This window comes from Siphateles boraxobius, unplaced genomic scaffold (assembly GCF_051911475.1).
Source record: "Siphateles boraxobius isolate OS27281-9 unplaced genomic scaffold, OSU_SipBor_1 66, whole genome shotgun sequence".
In the NCBI taxonomy this organism is placed as follows: domain Eukaryota; kingdom Metazoa; phylum Chordata; class Actinopteri; order Cypriniformes; family Leuciscidae; genus Siphateles; species Siphateles boraxobius.
In genome coordinates, this window is record NW_027509193.1 from 17,270,743 (window position 1) to 17,285,421 (window position 14,679).

At 39.8% G+C, this 14,679-nt stretch overlaps 1 protein-coding gene across 1 annotated transcript in view; it reads left to right on the plus strand.

Moving 5' to 3' along the window:
• The first annotated feature begins 1,689 nt into the window (after positions 1-1,689).
• Positions 1,690-14,679, plus strand: part of sstr3a (somatostatin receptor 3a) — a 31,043-nt gene continuing 18,053 nt past the window's right edge. Inside the window, exon 1 of the mRNA XM_077212578.1 lies at positions 1,690-1,944. The gene's annotated coding sequence lies outside the window, so the exon portion shown is untranslated. The remainder of the gene's footprint in view (positions 1,945-14,679) is intronic.

A 14,679-nucleotide genomic window follows, 5' to 3' on the forward strand; every position in this document is an offset into this window, starting at 1 on the left:
ATAGGCTTAAATGTTTCCCGGCTTGACTGTTAAAAGCAGACGATTGGCTTTCCAGCGGGATGGGCGGGACATGTGGATACAACCACCATCTTTGGCGTTACGGGTTTTCCCTATATAGTTGTATCAAAGCCCGTCCAGGGAAAGCCTGTTCACTCCCTATTAAGCCCTATTGTACCGAATTTTGGTTGTAGTTCCACCAGAGTTCCACTGGGGGGCGATCGTCCGAGTGCAAAATGAATGGGAGTCTATGGGGCTAGACGGCTAAATTTGTCTCTTTCACCCGATTATCGTTGAGATATCTTAGATTTGAATGTAGGTTTTGCAAGTTCAACATGGGTTATAGGTCGAAAGTTGAATCAACGAGTACTTATGTCCTTTTGATTTCTTACAGGTTGAGTTGTTGTTGCCCATAACACGCTAGCATTCTGCTAATGGACTTTGATTGGTCAGTGAAGGACTGATTACGACCAGACATACGGCCTGATGGCATCGTGGCATCCTAAGAGTGACAAGAATGTTAAGGCGGACTTAACTCTTCTAGCACGTGTATTTACCTGTGTCAGCTGTGTTGTCGATGCCTTGAGAGAAAAGAAAGTGCAGATTGCGAAAGCACCAAAGTGACTGAAAGATTGCCTGTAAAGCTGTTTTCTGGTCGTACGATGTGTATGACGTCATTGCCATTTTAAAGGCTTTTTAAAGCAAATAAGTGACTCTAAAAAATCTAACACCCAGTAATCTTTAATTTCTTTGCATCTCCTTTCGAAAACAACATTCAAATTACTAGACAAAACATTATATCCTGAGAAAAGTGGATTTTTAGGGGTATATCTCCATAGACCCCCATTCATTCTGCACTCGTCCTTTGAGTGCCCTCATATGGAACCAGAGTGGAACTGCAACCAATTCAGAACCCGGAAGTTTACTGAGAGTGAAACTTCTCCCCATATTAGACATTCTCTGGTTGTATAGGGGATTGAGGAAGTGGCATGTCTCTATGTAAATAGTCTCTGGTATTTACATAGATTCACAGTCCTTAATGAGTGTGACCAGGTGCAGCCGGTGATTGATTAGAATTCTGTGAGAGTGGGTGGAGTTGTAGGGTCTGGAGCTGATGGAGTGGCTGAATCCGTGACACTCAAAATTAAAGTTAAAATAAGATAAATTGAGAATAAGATGTTAATGTCCCAAAAAATTATACAAACAAAGGCTTTATCTATTTATTATATGTATCTATTTTTTCTTTATCTGAAATGGCTATGAGTTTTAATGTGTTTATTCTTGACAGATTTTGTGTAATGTGCATGTAAACCGTATTCAAAACATGGAAAATGATATGCATGTAGGCTAAACGTTGTCATAAGTAGGCTATACTCAAAAGTTTACTTGATGTCATATTGGTCTATCAAACTAAATGTCAACAACAAATGTGTCCTTCCCTGAAGCTTTCTCATCTGGCATCATTATTCGGAAATAATATGTCCAGCAGTAGCCTGTCCTAATGATTTTTTTTTTCGTGCGAACACGCCGTGCAGTGTACTTGTAGTTTAAAACCAACAACGAACAAAACGCGCGCTCACACACACACACACACACACACACACACAAACACACACAAGCTGACGGGTACCGGAGTGATTTATATCAACGCCTACCTATTGCGTGTGCTTGCGGAAGAGCCGTTACCTGGTTACAGGGGAGTGATGGACCATTGAGTAATGTAATGTTCAGGACTCCACATATATGAGTTTCTCTCTCGCTCGCTCGCCCGCCGAGTCAAGCCGCCACGCGCTTTTCCTGCGGCATCTCCGGTGCGCGAAACCAACAGCTTGTCCAGGAAATTGATTTAACCTGTGAATTAAGTTGAAAAATATATCCACGAAGAGTCTCCAGTTTGTCATCTAACCAATTGTAAGGATCAAGTTGGCCGACAAATCTTGTTTTAAGGTAGGAAACTTTGCAAAGACCAATTTTTGGGATTTGTTCATATTGATCGGTGTATAGTGCTGTGTGATAGATTCTACTTCAGGGCTCATTCCGTGCTGCAGTGAACACCGTTGGTTTCCCAGTCAGTGTGAAAGGGATATTAGAAAGACAGGTGAAGCGCAGGTGCTATTTACAGTAATTACTGCGTGTTATTAGAGCGTTAATGTTACTTGGTAACATCTTAGTAAAGTCTTCGATTCATATTATAGCAACTGCCTTGTGGGCAATTATGATTATGGGCTATGTAAATACTTTGTAAATATTCTGACTGTTTTTTTTTTAATGTGCAAGGGATTTCAGTGACATGATCATTGCTCCTTCATGGTGTGAAACACATGCTAATTATTTATCCAGTTTTGCTTATTCAGATGTTTTCATGACCTATGAATTCGGCATGCAATTTAATAGTCAGTAGCCTAGTCTATTTAGAAACACATTCTATTATTTGTACCTTTTACACCTTTTACACCTTTACAATATATATATATATCCTACGTTTTCCGAATAAGTGAATAGTAAAAAGCTGTTTACAATGTTCTAATGTTCTATGTTTACTATGTTCCTTATTTTTGTGATTTTTGACATTCTTGCAAAAGCATTAAATGAACAGCAAAATTAGGATACAAAATAAAATGAATAACAAGGTTGCAAATTTTGTGTAAATAAGCTTTCACTTAGTATCTGGTTTATCAGCATTTGGTTTGTAGTAATTGATAGACTTGTATTTGTTAATTGATAAAAAAAATGTTTAATCTTTTTTTCCTCTATGGTAATATGGTTTAGCTTGATGAGTGCAGACAATACTACAATTTGTGAAAAAACTAAGAAAAATTTCACTTAATTTTCTTTTTTCATTCAGGCTGTAGAAAAAAAAACATTGTATTTGTGCCTGCCTTTAATGCTTAAAAGGTAATGTGACAACCATATTCGTGGAACCATATCTTTAAATTCCTATACATTTGGTTCCCCAATCCTGAATATGAGACTACATATGAGGTTGAGTCTTGCATTGAGCTGCATTACTAATACTAATACAGCAACAGAATCCCCAACTCAAAAACCCACAGAGTGTAAGCAAAGTAAATCACACCTTTTTCTCTAGGAGAAAATGCAACTCATGGCTATGACAGCAGTCAGTGCTGTTCACAGAAGAAGCCTGCTAAGAAAGGCAGGCATACTAGCCAGTAAACCAAGAGAACCAGTCTGTTCGATTCTCATTCAAGATGTGTCAGTTTTAACAGCCTACATAGTGTAACTGGTGAACTGGCTCTGCTTACATGAAGCCATTTGAGAACATCTTGACCACAATCTTTCACAGACTGATAATTCCAAATCTTAGCATTGCAAATGTTTAGGCTATTGCTACTTAAATGGATGTGCCATGTTTATAGTCTTCTGTCCTGTTTATTAGTTATTTATGGATAAAAATACATTTTGTGGTTTCGCCTGGCTGCCAAGTGGGTATATATCCGTAGTCTGTCTTCTACCTGAATAAAACAGAGAGAGACTGATTGAAAAACAATAATGTTGGGGAGAGAGAGATAGAGTGAGAGTGGAAGGGCAGTAGTGATAAATATGTGCCCCCATCCACTGCCTAATTAACAGCTCCTAGTCCTGTTCCCCTTTAGCTGACAGCCCTGACACAGCCTGTCTCTTTAAATCAAATGTACCCCGGGTATACGTGCTCATTCCACAAGTCTGTGGAGCATACGTTTTTGACATGTTTCTATAATATCAGGAGATTAGCGCATTCTTTCACTGTTGTATGTTGCTTGGTCTGATGTAACCCATTGTGATCTGCTGACTCTCACAAACATGTCTGGGTGTATCGAGTGTATTAGTGTGTTATGTTTTATTTTTACCCACAGAACATGTCAGCGCCTCTGTCAGTAGCCTTTCAACTTCTCAGTGAGAGTGTTACTGTGTGAGTAACAGTAGAGCTGCATTGTCTCATCACATGCTTCCCTCAATCCTAACACTGCTCCAACTGTTCCACCCACATGCAGCACACACTTTACCATCTATCATATAGAAAGTTAATATAGCACACTAAACATCTACCACTTATTTTTCTGCTAGCAGAGATTTTTTTAAAGATGTGCTTCCAAAGTGTGAAAAGCAGGGCTTTCAATTTAACATGTTAATTTAGCTATTAAAGGAGAACTCCGGGCAATTTTTAAGTTAATCTTGATCGTTATACCTTTGTGAGTACTGTCTATAGAAAAAAAAAAAAATAGATTGGTGCTTGCAACACGGAGCTGTTCCCACAAATGCCCAGAGCTCCCCCTCAGCTAAAACAGCAGTTATGGGGGCATATACATAAAGAGTGTCTTTGTGCCTTTTAACAGACACAAAATGCAATTAAAATGTCTGTCCAACATGAACAGGGCCCTTACATGTGAACAAGATGCGTTTAGCAACTTAGTCATTGTTTAAATTCACCTAAATAGTGTTTTAGACGGCTAGCTTTAGTCTCGCGCTGAAGTCCCGTGGGTACTTTTGTCAGTTAAAAAATGGATGATTATATTGCATTTTACAAAATATCTGATTTGGGGTTGTACATATAGCCGCTCTGGTTCAGTTCAGTTATCATATAATGGTGTCAATGCATGCAGATCAATATTATTGTTGAATATTAAATTTAAATGGTCAATTTAATGTCCCCAACTAAGCAAGCCAATGGCAACAAATGTGAAAAAGGCAACAAAGGCGAAAAAGGCGACAGTGGCAAGAAACCAAAAACTCCATCAGGTGGCAGGATGGAGAAAAAAACCTTGGGAGAAACTAGGCTCAGTCAGGGGGCCAGCTCTCCTTTGGCCAACGAACGAACAGTGTATGATTTTGATTCAGGCAGCATTATAGGTCCGAAGGCAGATTGGATTGGAACAATAAGAATATTATCCAGTTCCATCTGGTTGAAGATCGGAGTCATCACACCGGTATGGAGACGGGTTGTTGAGGATCAGTGCCGATATCTGTCATGTCAATGCTTTGTGGTCGTGTCTAGGCGCAGGTCCTCCATCTGATCTGGATATGGCCCGGATCCGGCTGATTACAGTAAACCTCAGAATAAGCAGAAAGACTAACATTAGCGTAGATGCCATTCTTCTTATGATTTAATGAGTACATCGGGTGTTATAGGAAGTGTTCCCAGTTCCAGCTGACCTAATTTATGCGGCCTAATAATCATTTAACTGATTTGAATAATATGAATGCAACTAGTTATAGCATTGTTTGAAATTCAGTAGATCAACAGCCTTAAGCAAACCATCAGTTTAGTTCTAACACGCCCTTCTTAAAAAGGGGTAAGGACTTGCATGTCTCGCCCATTTGAATTAAACTGTCCTGATGCAATTTGTTGAGGCTCCAGTTGAACTTTGCCGATGTTGTCTTGATGAGAGATAACCAGTGGGTGTCAGAGGATCTTTGGTGAATGGAAAGACAAGGTCTCCGCCTGGCACAACCTTGGGGGTCCTTATAAAACTTCTAGTTCAGCATCTTCACATCCGGATTTCAGAAAGGGACTAAGAGACTAAAGGCTGATTTATAATTCTGCGTCGGGCCAAATGCCGGAGCCTCTACGCTGTAGGCAACGCGTTCGTTTTCATTTATATTTCTGTGCCCTTGTCCGCATTGATATTCAATTACACGTGCATAGCATGTGAAACCTGAGGGAGGGGTTCTAGCAGACCAATCACAATGCTTGCGGTCCGCATAGAATTGAAGCATTGTTACATTTTTGCAGAGGTTCACATCAGGGTACACAGAAGGGTACGCGTGATACACACAGCCTAGGACGTAGCTATGGTGTGAGTTTGACGCAGAAGTATAAATTGGGCTTAAGGGAGTAAGAGGTTAAGAGACCAAAGAGGGCGTGATCTGGTGATCAGTGATTTTTAAAGCGTGAAGATGTCACACCCTCTGGAGGGTTGTATACCAATAAGAAGTTGTTCCTTTTGGAGGGAATTTCTTTATGACCCTTTGTTCAAACAGGCCTTTGAACATGTAATTTGATTGGGTGTTGAACAAAAGAATCTTCAAGATTCTTATAATACTAATGCGTCACAAAGTTAGCAAAATGTCATGTAAATTAACAAATGGGGGACGAAGATTGGAGTTTATAGAGACTAAACATGCCACACATATGATTTTGGTTAACCATAGTATGCACAACTCTCTGCAAATTGTTTTGGGGTCGTAAAAAGTACTATCAGTCTTAATGTGTCCTATAACAGCTGCATTCGGGATGTTAGTTTTGGGTGAAATTTCATAGACCTTTGTTGGGAGAGTGAGTTTGCTGGATTATTCATTAAAATATAATGAATAATTTGTGTGTGTCTGATTGAAAGAAGAGGATCTATGACCTCTGGAAGCATTTCTTTCAGTAGCTTAGTCGGTATAGGTTCTAAAATACATGTTGTTGATTTAGATGATTTAATGAGTTTAGAAAATTCTTTCTCTCCTATTGCAACAAATGAATGGAATTTTTCCTCAGGGACACTACAGTGCACTGCCTGATGCATTGTTATAATTTTCTCTCTAATATTATCAATCTTGTAAGTAAAGAAGTTCATAAAGTCATTACTGCTATGCTCTTTGGAAACTTCAGAAGGAGAAGCTTTATTTTTTGTTAATTTAGCCACTGTATCAAATAAATACCAAGGATTGTGTTTGTTTTCTTCTAAGAGAGTCGAAAAATAAGCAGATCTAGACATTTTTAAGGCCTTCTGTAGGCAATCGTGCTCTCTCTCCTCGAAATTCGAAAAAAGTCTAGTTTTGTTTTCTTCCAGTTGCGCTTCATTTTTCTGACTGCTCTCTTAAGGGCCCAAATGTGCTTGTTGTACTACGGCGTTGGACTATTTTCTTTAATCTTCTTTGAGCACAAAGGAGCAACTGTGCCTAAAGTTCTGGAAAAGAGAGAATCAAATGTTTCTGTCACAATATCGAGTTCTTCTAAGCTAGCTGAGATGCTGAGGAAATGAAACTAATCAGGAATATTATCAATCAAGCAATCTTTAGTGGCAAGTGATTTGTAACACGGAGTCAGCTTTGCAACCTTGGCTAAATGGAGTATACACGAGACTAGATAATGATCTGAGATGTCATCACTCTGCTACAGAATTTAAACGGCATTAACATTGATTCCATGTGACAATTTTAGATCTAATGTATGATTATGACAATGAGTGGGTCCTGACATGTGTTGTCTAAGACTACAAATGAGGTTGAGTCTTGCATTGAGCTGCATTACTAATACTAATACAGCAACAGAATCCCCAACTCAAAAACCCACAGAGTGTAAGCAAAGTAAATCACACCTTTTTCTCTAGGAGAAAATGCAACTCATGGCTATGACAGCAGTCAGTGCTGTTCACAGAAGAAGCCTGTGAAGTGGGTCCTGACACGTGTTGTCTAACTCCAATAGAGTTCATAATGTCTCTAAATGCCAATCCCAATGTGTCTTTTTCGTTATCTACATGTATATTAAAATCACCAACAATTAGGACTTTATCTGCAGCCAGAACTAACTCCGATACAAAAAAAAATTCTTTGATAAAGTCTGTATGGTGGCCTGTATACAGTAGCTACCACAAATGTCAAGAGCGATTTATCATTTACTCTAGATAGTGTTTTACATTAAGCACCAACACTTCAAAAGAATTATATTTGAAACTAGACTTCTCAGTAATTCTGAAGATATTACTATAGATATATACTGCAACACCACTCTCTTTTCTTTTCAGATGAGGCTCGTTTTTATAACAGTCCTCTTGGTGGGTGGACTCATTTAAAGTAATGCAATCGTCTGGTTTTAGCCTGGTTTCTGTCAAACACAACATGGCTAGGTTACAATCTGTATTCTTATCATTAACAATAAGTGCTTTATTGTTAGTAAGGGATAGAATATTTAGCAACCCGAGCTTTATCACTTGTTCATCACTATTATATCTATTTTTTATTTGTTGAACATAAATTACATTTTTTCATCAATTAAAACCTTTAATGGGTTAGGGAGTTTTTTGTATTTCCTAATTCAGGGAACAGACACAGTCTATATATCAGGAGTTCTCAAATGGCGCTTTTCCATTACCAGTATCAGCTCAACTCGACGCGACTTGCCTCGACTCAGCTCGGCTCGCTTTTCGCTCCGTTTTCCATTACAGATAGTACCTCCCCAATAGTACCTGGTCGTCAAAGCGACGCCTCATGAAATACGCGACGCAAACCCGCTACCCACACAAACTCAGGACAATGGAGGAAATCGAGTGTATGCTGTTTTTGATCCTCGGGAGTCGGGATGTGGCTATTTTTCACAGCAAGAAGACAAACGCTGTTTCAGAAGAGGCTGAGGACAGCAAAACGAAACACTGCTGAAAAAAACCTGAGGGAGGGGTTCTAGCAGACCAATCACAATGCTTGCGGTCCGCATAGAATTGAAGCGTTGTTACATTTTTGCAGAGGTTCACATCAGGGTACACAGAAGGGTACGCGTGATACACACAGCCTAGGACGTAGCTATGGTGTGAGTTTGACGCAGAAGTATAAATTGGGCTTAAGGGAGTAAGAGGTTAAGAGACCAAAGAGGGCGTGATCTGGTGATCAGTGATTTTTAAAGCGTGAAGATGTCACACCCTCTGGAGGGTTGTATACCAATAAGAAGTTGTTCCTTTTGGAGGGAATTTCTTTATGACCCTTTGTTCAAACAGGCCTTTGAACATGTAATTTGATTGGGTGTTGAACAAAAGAATCTTCAAGATTCTTATAATACTAATGCGTCACAAAGTTAGCAAAATGTCATGTAAATTAACAAATGGGGGACGAAGATTGGAGTTTATAGAGACTAAACATGCCACACATATGATTTTGGTTAACCATAGTATGCACAACTCTCTGCAAATTGTTTTGGGGTCGTAAAAAGTACTATCAGTCTTAATGTGTCCTATAACAGCTGCATTCGGGATGTTAGTTTTGGGTGAAATTTCATAGACCTTTGTTGGGAGAGTGAGTTTGCTGGATTATTCATTAAAATATAATGAATAATTTGTGTGTGTCTGATTGAAAGAAGAGGATCTATGACCTCTGGAAGCATTTCTTTCAGTAGCTTAGTCGGTATAGGTTCTAAAATACATGTTGTTGATTTAGATGATTTAATGAGTTTAGAAAATTCTTTCTCTCCTATTGCAACAAATGAATGGAATTTTTCCTCAGGGACACTACAGTGCACTGCCTGATGCATTGTTATAATTTTCTCTCTAATATTATCAATCTTGTAAGTAAAGAAGTTCATAAAGTCATTACTGCTATGCTCTTTGGAAACTTCAGAAGGAGAAGCTTTATTTTTTGTTAATTTAGCCACTGTATCAAATAAATACCAAGGATTGTGTTTGTTTTCTTCTAAGAGAGTCGAAAAATAAGCAGATCTAGACATTTTTAAGGCCTTCTGTAGGCAATCGTGCTCTCTCTCCTCGAAATTCGAAAAAAGTCTAGTTTTGTTTTCTTCCAGTTGCGCTTCATTTTTCTGACTGCTCTCTTAAGGGCCCAAATGTGCTTGTTGTACTACGGCGTTGGACTATTTTCTTTAATCTTCTTTGAGCACAAAGGAGCAACTGTGCCTAAAGTTCTGGAAAAGAGAGAATCAAATGTTTCTGTCACAATATCGAGTTCTTCTAAGCTAGCTGAGATGCTGAGGAAATGAAACTAATCAGGAATATTATCAATCAAGCAATCTTTAGTGGCAAGTGATTTGTAACACGGAGTCAGCTTTGCAACCTTGGCTAAATGGAGTATACACGAGACTAGATAATGATCTGAGATGTCATCACTCTGCTACAGAATTTAAACGGCATTAACATTGATTCCATGTGACAATTTTAGATCTAATGTATGATTATGACAATGAGTGGGTCCTGACATGTGTTGTCTAAGACTACAAATGAGGTTGAGTCTTGCATTGAGCTGCATTACTAATACTAATACAGCAACAGAATCCCCAACTCAAAAACCCACAGAGTGTAAGCAAAGTAAATCACACCTTTTTCTCTAGGAGAAAATGCAACTCATGGCTATGACAGCAGTCAGTGCTGTTCACAGAAGAAGCCTGTGAAGTGGGTCCTGACACGTGTTGTCTAACTCCAATAGAGTTCATAATGTCTCTAAATGCCAATCCCAATGTGTCTTTTTCGTTATCTACATGTATATTAAAATCACCAACAATTAGGACTTTATCTGCAGCCAGAACTAACTCCGATACAAAAAAAAATTCTTTGATAAAGTCTGTATGGTGGCCTGTATACAGTAGCTACCACAAATGTCAAGAGCGATTTATTATTTACTCTAGATAGTGTTTTACATTAAGCACCAACACTTCAAAAGAATTATATTTGAAACTAGACTTCTCAGTAATTCTGAAGATATTACTATAGATATATACTGCAACACCACTCTCTTTTCTTTTCAGATGAGGCTCGTTTTTATAACAGTCCTCTTGGTGGGTGGACTCATTTAAAGTAATGCAATCGTCTGGTTTTAGCCTGGTTTCTGTCAAACACAACATGGCTAGGTTACAATCTGTATTCTTATCATTAACAATAAGTGCTTTATTGTTAGTAAGGGATAGAATATTTAGCAACCCGAGCTTTATCACTTGTTCATCACTATTATATCTATTTTTTATTTGTTGAACATAAATTACATTTTTTCATCAATTAAAACCTTTAATGGGTTAGGGAGTTTTTTGTATTTCCTAATTCAGGGAACAGACACAGTCTATATATCAGGAGTTCTCAAATGGCGCTTTTCCATTACCAGTATCAGCTCAACTCGACGCGACTCGCCTCGACTCAGCTCGGCTCGCTTTTCGCTCCGTTTTCCATTACAGATAGTACCTCCCCAATAGTACCTGGTCGTCAAAGCGACGCCTCATGAACTACGCGACGCAAACCCGCTACCCACACAAACACAGGACAATGGAGGAAATCGAGTGTATGCTGTTTTTGATCCTCGGGAGTCGGGATGTGGCTATTTTTCACAGCAAGAAGACAAACGCTGTTTCAGAAGAGGCTGAGGACAGCAAAACGAAACACTGCTGAAAAAAATAGCTCCGTGTGGTGCGTGCAATGATAACGCGGTGAATAGTGACAATTCTCTCTGACCAATCAGCAGTCTGCAGTGTTTCACGTCACATTTTAGTATCGCCTCAGCTCGCCTCAGCCCGCTTAGAACCTCGCCGGAGGTGATACGAAAAAATGTACCCAAAAGCAGGTACAGGTACAACTTTTACACAGTGGAAAACCAAACAAAGCTGGGTCGAGTCGAGTCGAGCTGGTACTGTGTAGTGGAAAAGCGCCAAAAGTCTACAGTCAAAGGTCCAAACCTGAATATTCATCAATGTCAAATGTCCGGAACAATTGTTGACAACAAAACTTGTTTTTAATAAACATGCATAACAAATCAACACTATTTTTTATTTAAAAATAAAGTGCCATTTGCATTCAAAATACATTAATAACAAGTGCAAAAGTGGAAAACACTTAATTTAAATGTCAGCATTTTTTTAAACAAAACACAATAAGAGGTAGGCCAAACGTAACATGGTGCAAAATACAGAGCAGCCAAAAGTAACATAGTGCAAAAACAAAGCAGACAAAAGTAACATGGTGCAAAGGCCCAGGCCACTCGAAAAGAAGCTTCTGTAGCTCTCTCTTGCTGTGTCAGAGCTCTCAAATGGAATTTATTTGTTGATTCATACGAAGACTTTAGCTGTCATAGTTTTTGTTGTCCTTACCTCTGTATTTTGTGGTTATATTGCCATTCAAAATGTCTGTGTTTTGTTTCATAGTGCCGTTTGACATTTCCACTCTTCACAACTCCAACTACACTCCAACTCACAACGCCCTACAAATCAAACAGAAGGACTTCGTGGCTGATTGGGACAAAATGATAGCATTCCTCTCTGTCCAAAACTCGAGAACTTTGAGAACTCGTCAACTTTTCTTTTCCTGGAAACTGACATCCAGACCCATCCAAACGCTCACTGCGGTGTAGTGTCACCCGATTACGTCAAACGTAATACAACAATTTGTCATTACAACAATGTCACAGAAAAAACGTTAAATATCTCGGCTTTACTTTCATTTCGGACTATCTCCAGAAATACATTAAAAACAAAACTAATGATTTTAACATGCATTTATCAAAGTAGGTAATCCACAATTTTAATCCCTTACACACAATTAGTGCTCTTAAAATACCAAATGGAGGCGGGTCCGGATTGAATTCCCTCCTGGTCCTGACTTTGAGAAGTGCTGCTCTATATGATGATATCTAGGTGAAAGAGTCTCTATATGATGGGATTTATCTGACCTCAGTGATGTGAGACTGCTAGCAGACGGTCGTTTTAGCCAGTCTGTCTGCTTCCTGACCTGAGCCCAAGATGTTTGAGCTCTAAGACTATGTGCCATATTACTAGAGAAAAGAGCAGCACCATCCCAGGAGGGATAAATACCATCTCTTTTCAACAGGTCAGGTCTGCCCCAAAAACTTTTCCAATTGTCTATGAACCCCATATTATTTTGCGAACACCACTTAGACAGCCACCCATTGAGTGAGGACAGTCTACTAAGCATCTCATCACTCCGGCGAACAGGAAGGGGCCAGAGCAAATTACAGTGCCTGACATCGTACTTGCGAGTTCACACTCCTCTTTAACGCTAATTTTAGTGATCTCCGACTGGCGAAGTCGAACATCATTAGTGCCGACGTGAATAATAATCTTAGAGAATTTACAATTAGCATTAGCCAGCACTTTTAAATTTGCTTTGATGTCAGGTGCTCTGGCTCCCGGCAAACATGTGACTATGGTGGCTGATGTCTCTATTTTCACGTTCCATGTAATAGAATCGCCAGTAACTAGGGAACATTCAGCAGGATTCTCAGTGGGTGTTTCTCTGAGTGGGGAGAACCCTTTTAATGTTGCAATCGGAGCGGAAGAGCGGTGTTTTGTCCCGCGACTACAGCGTCTCACGGTCACCCAGTTGAGTTTACAGAGTTCACTAAGCTAGTCGCATCCAACGCATTATCTAAAGCCCTTGCAGTCAGCCTGACTGTCTCCCTGCATTTATTTACTGACATAGAAGACTATACTATACATGTGACATGAAGTGCAAGTGACAATAACACGAGAAGACATTACTCACCATGTTTGTTGACTGATCCTATACTTACCACAGTTATTTGATGGATTCGTAAAAGGCACGAGAGAAAAAATAAATATATAAAGACTGCAGGCACGGATGGCGCAAGTGCACAAGAGAAAAAAGAAATAAAATAAAGACGACAGGCACCGATGGCACGTTAACAGGCTAGCGAGCTACTAGCGTATTGTGCAGGCTAGCAAAATTACTAGCGTGTTTTGCTAGTTATAACGATTTAGATAGAAGCTAGCGATGTCAGATTAATGTGTGGTGATGAGTAAGATATAATTAGTAGTGATGCACGATATATCGGCCGCAGACATAATATAGTATCGTTCCGATGTCAAAATAGGGCCGATGTGAACAGGCCGATAATCATTCCTGTGTATTTGACGTGTGTGTAGGCTTATGTGGGCCCGGCAGGGATGTTTGTTTTTGCACGAGCGCATACATTACACACATAATGTGCTGCACCAGGTGCTGGAGGCGTAAGTTATGACACTCTGCCTTGTTCTGACCGACCATCAAAGTATTGTCGCGCTGGAGTTACGGGGTTATGATGTACCAATTAAATCAGCTCAGACACACATGTAAGTTACATGTTTCACAGTGATTGCTTTTGTTAGATTACTGAATAATGGCATACTCTCGGGGGAAAATGATGGGGAAAATGATCAAGGTAAGAATGACACACGACACGGGTGCATAAAAAAGATAATCTTTAAAATCCAGTAATAGCTAGCGGTAGCCTTTAGCTAGCGATGCTACTTCACAAACTAGACACAAACACGTTTCGAGCGATAATCAACAACTTATCTAGTAACAAGCGCTGCATTAGAGCAGGCTTGTAGGATATCTTAATTCACAGCCCGTAAGGCTACATGTAGGCTACAACTGAAATAAAATGCTAGCTCTCGCCTGTCAATGACAGTCCACTGACTGAAAACTACGCGAGTTGGTCAGTTGGAGCCGCAACGACACACCCATTATAAGCCTACCTTTTGTTGAACCCTGGTTAAAATCCATGTCAAACAACCGACGAGAAAGCAAATCAATGCGGAACTACTAACTGTTAGATAACGTTACATTTCTTTAGGGACACCTAATCTGTAGCCCTGCCTTAGCTCCGAAGCTCTGTGACTATTCTGAACTGTCTGCGACGTCAAGATTGCAATGCTTGTGTGTGTGTGTGTGTGTGTGTGTGTGTGTGTGTGTGTGTGTGTGTGTGTGTGTGTGTGTGTGTGTGTGTGTGTGTGTGTGTGTGTGTGTGTTTCGTGTGTGTCGTGTGTCGTGTGTGTGTCTGTGTCTGTGTGTGTGTGTGTGTGTGTGTCGTGTGTGTGTGTGTGTGTGTGTGTGTGTGTGTGTGTGTGTGTGTGTGTGTGTGTGTGTGTGTGTGTGTGTGTCGCGCGCGTGTGAGAGAGAGAGGCGCGGGCGCGATCGAACAGTGGAAACAAAAACATACTCCGTCATTTTGTTCATACTGGACATTCCAACTATATGCTCA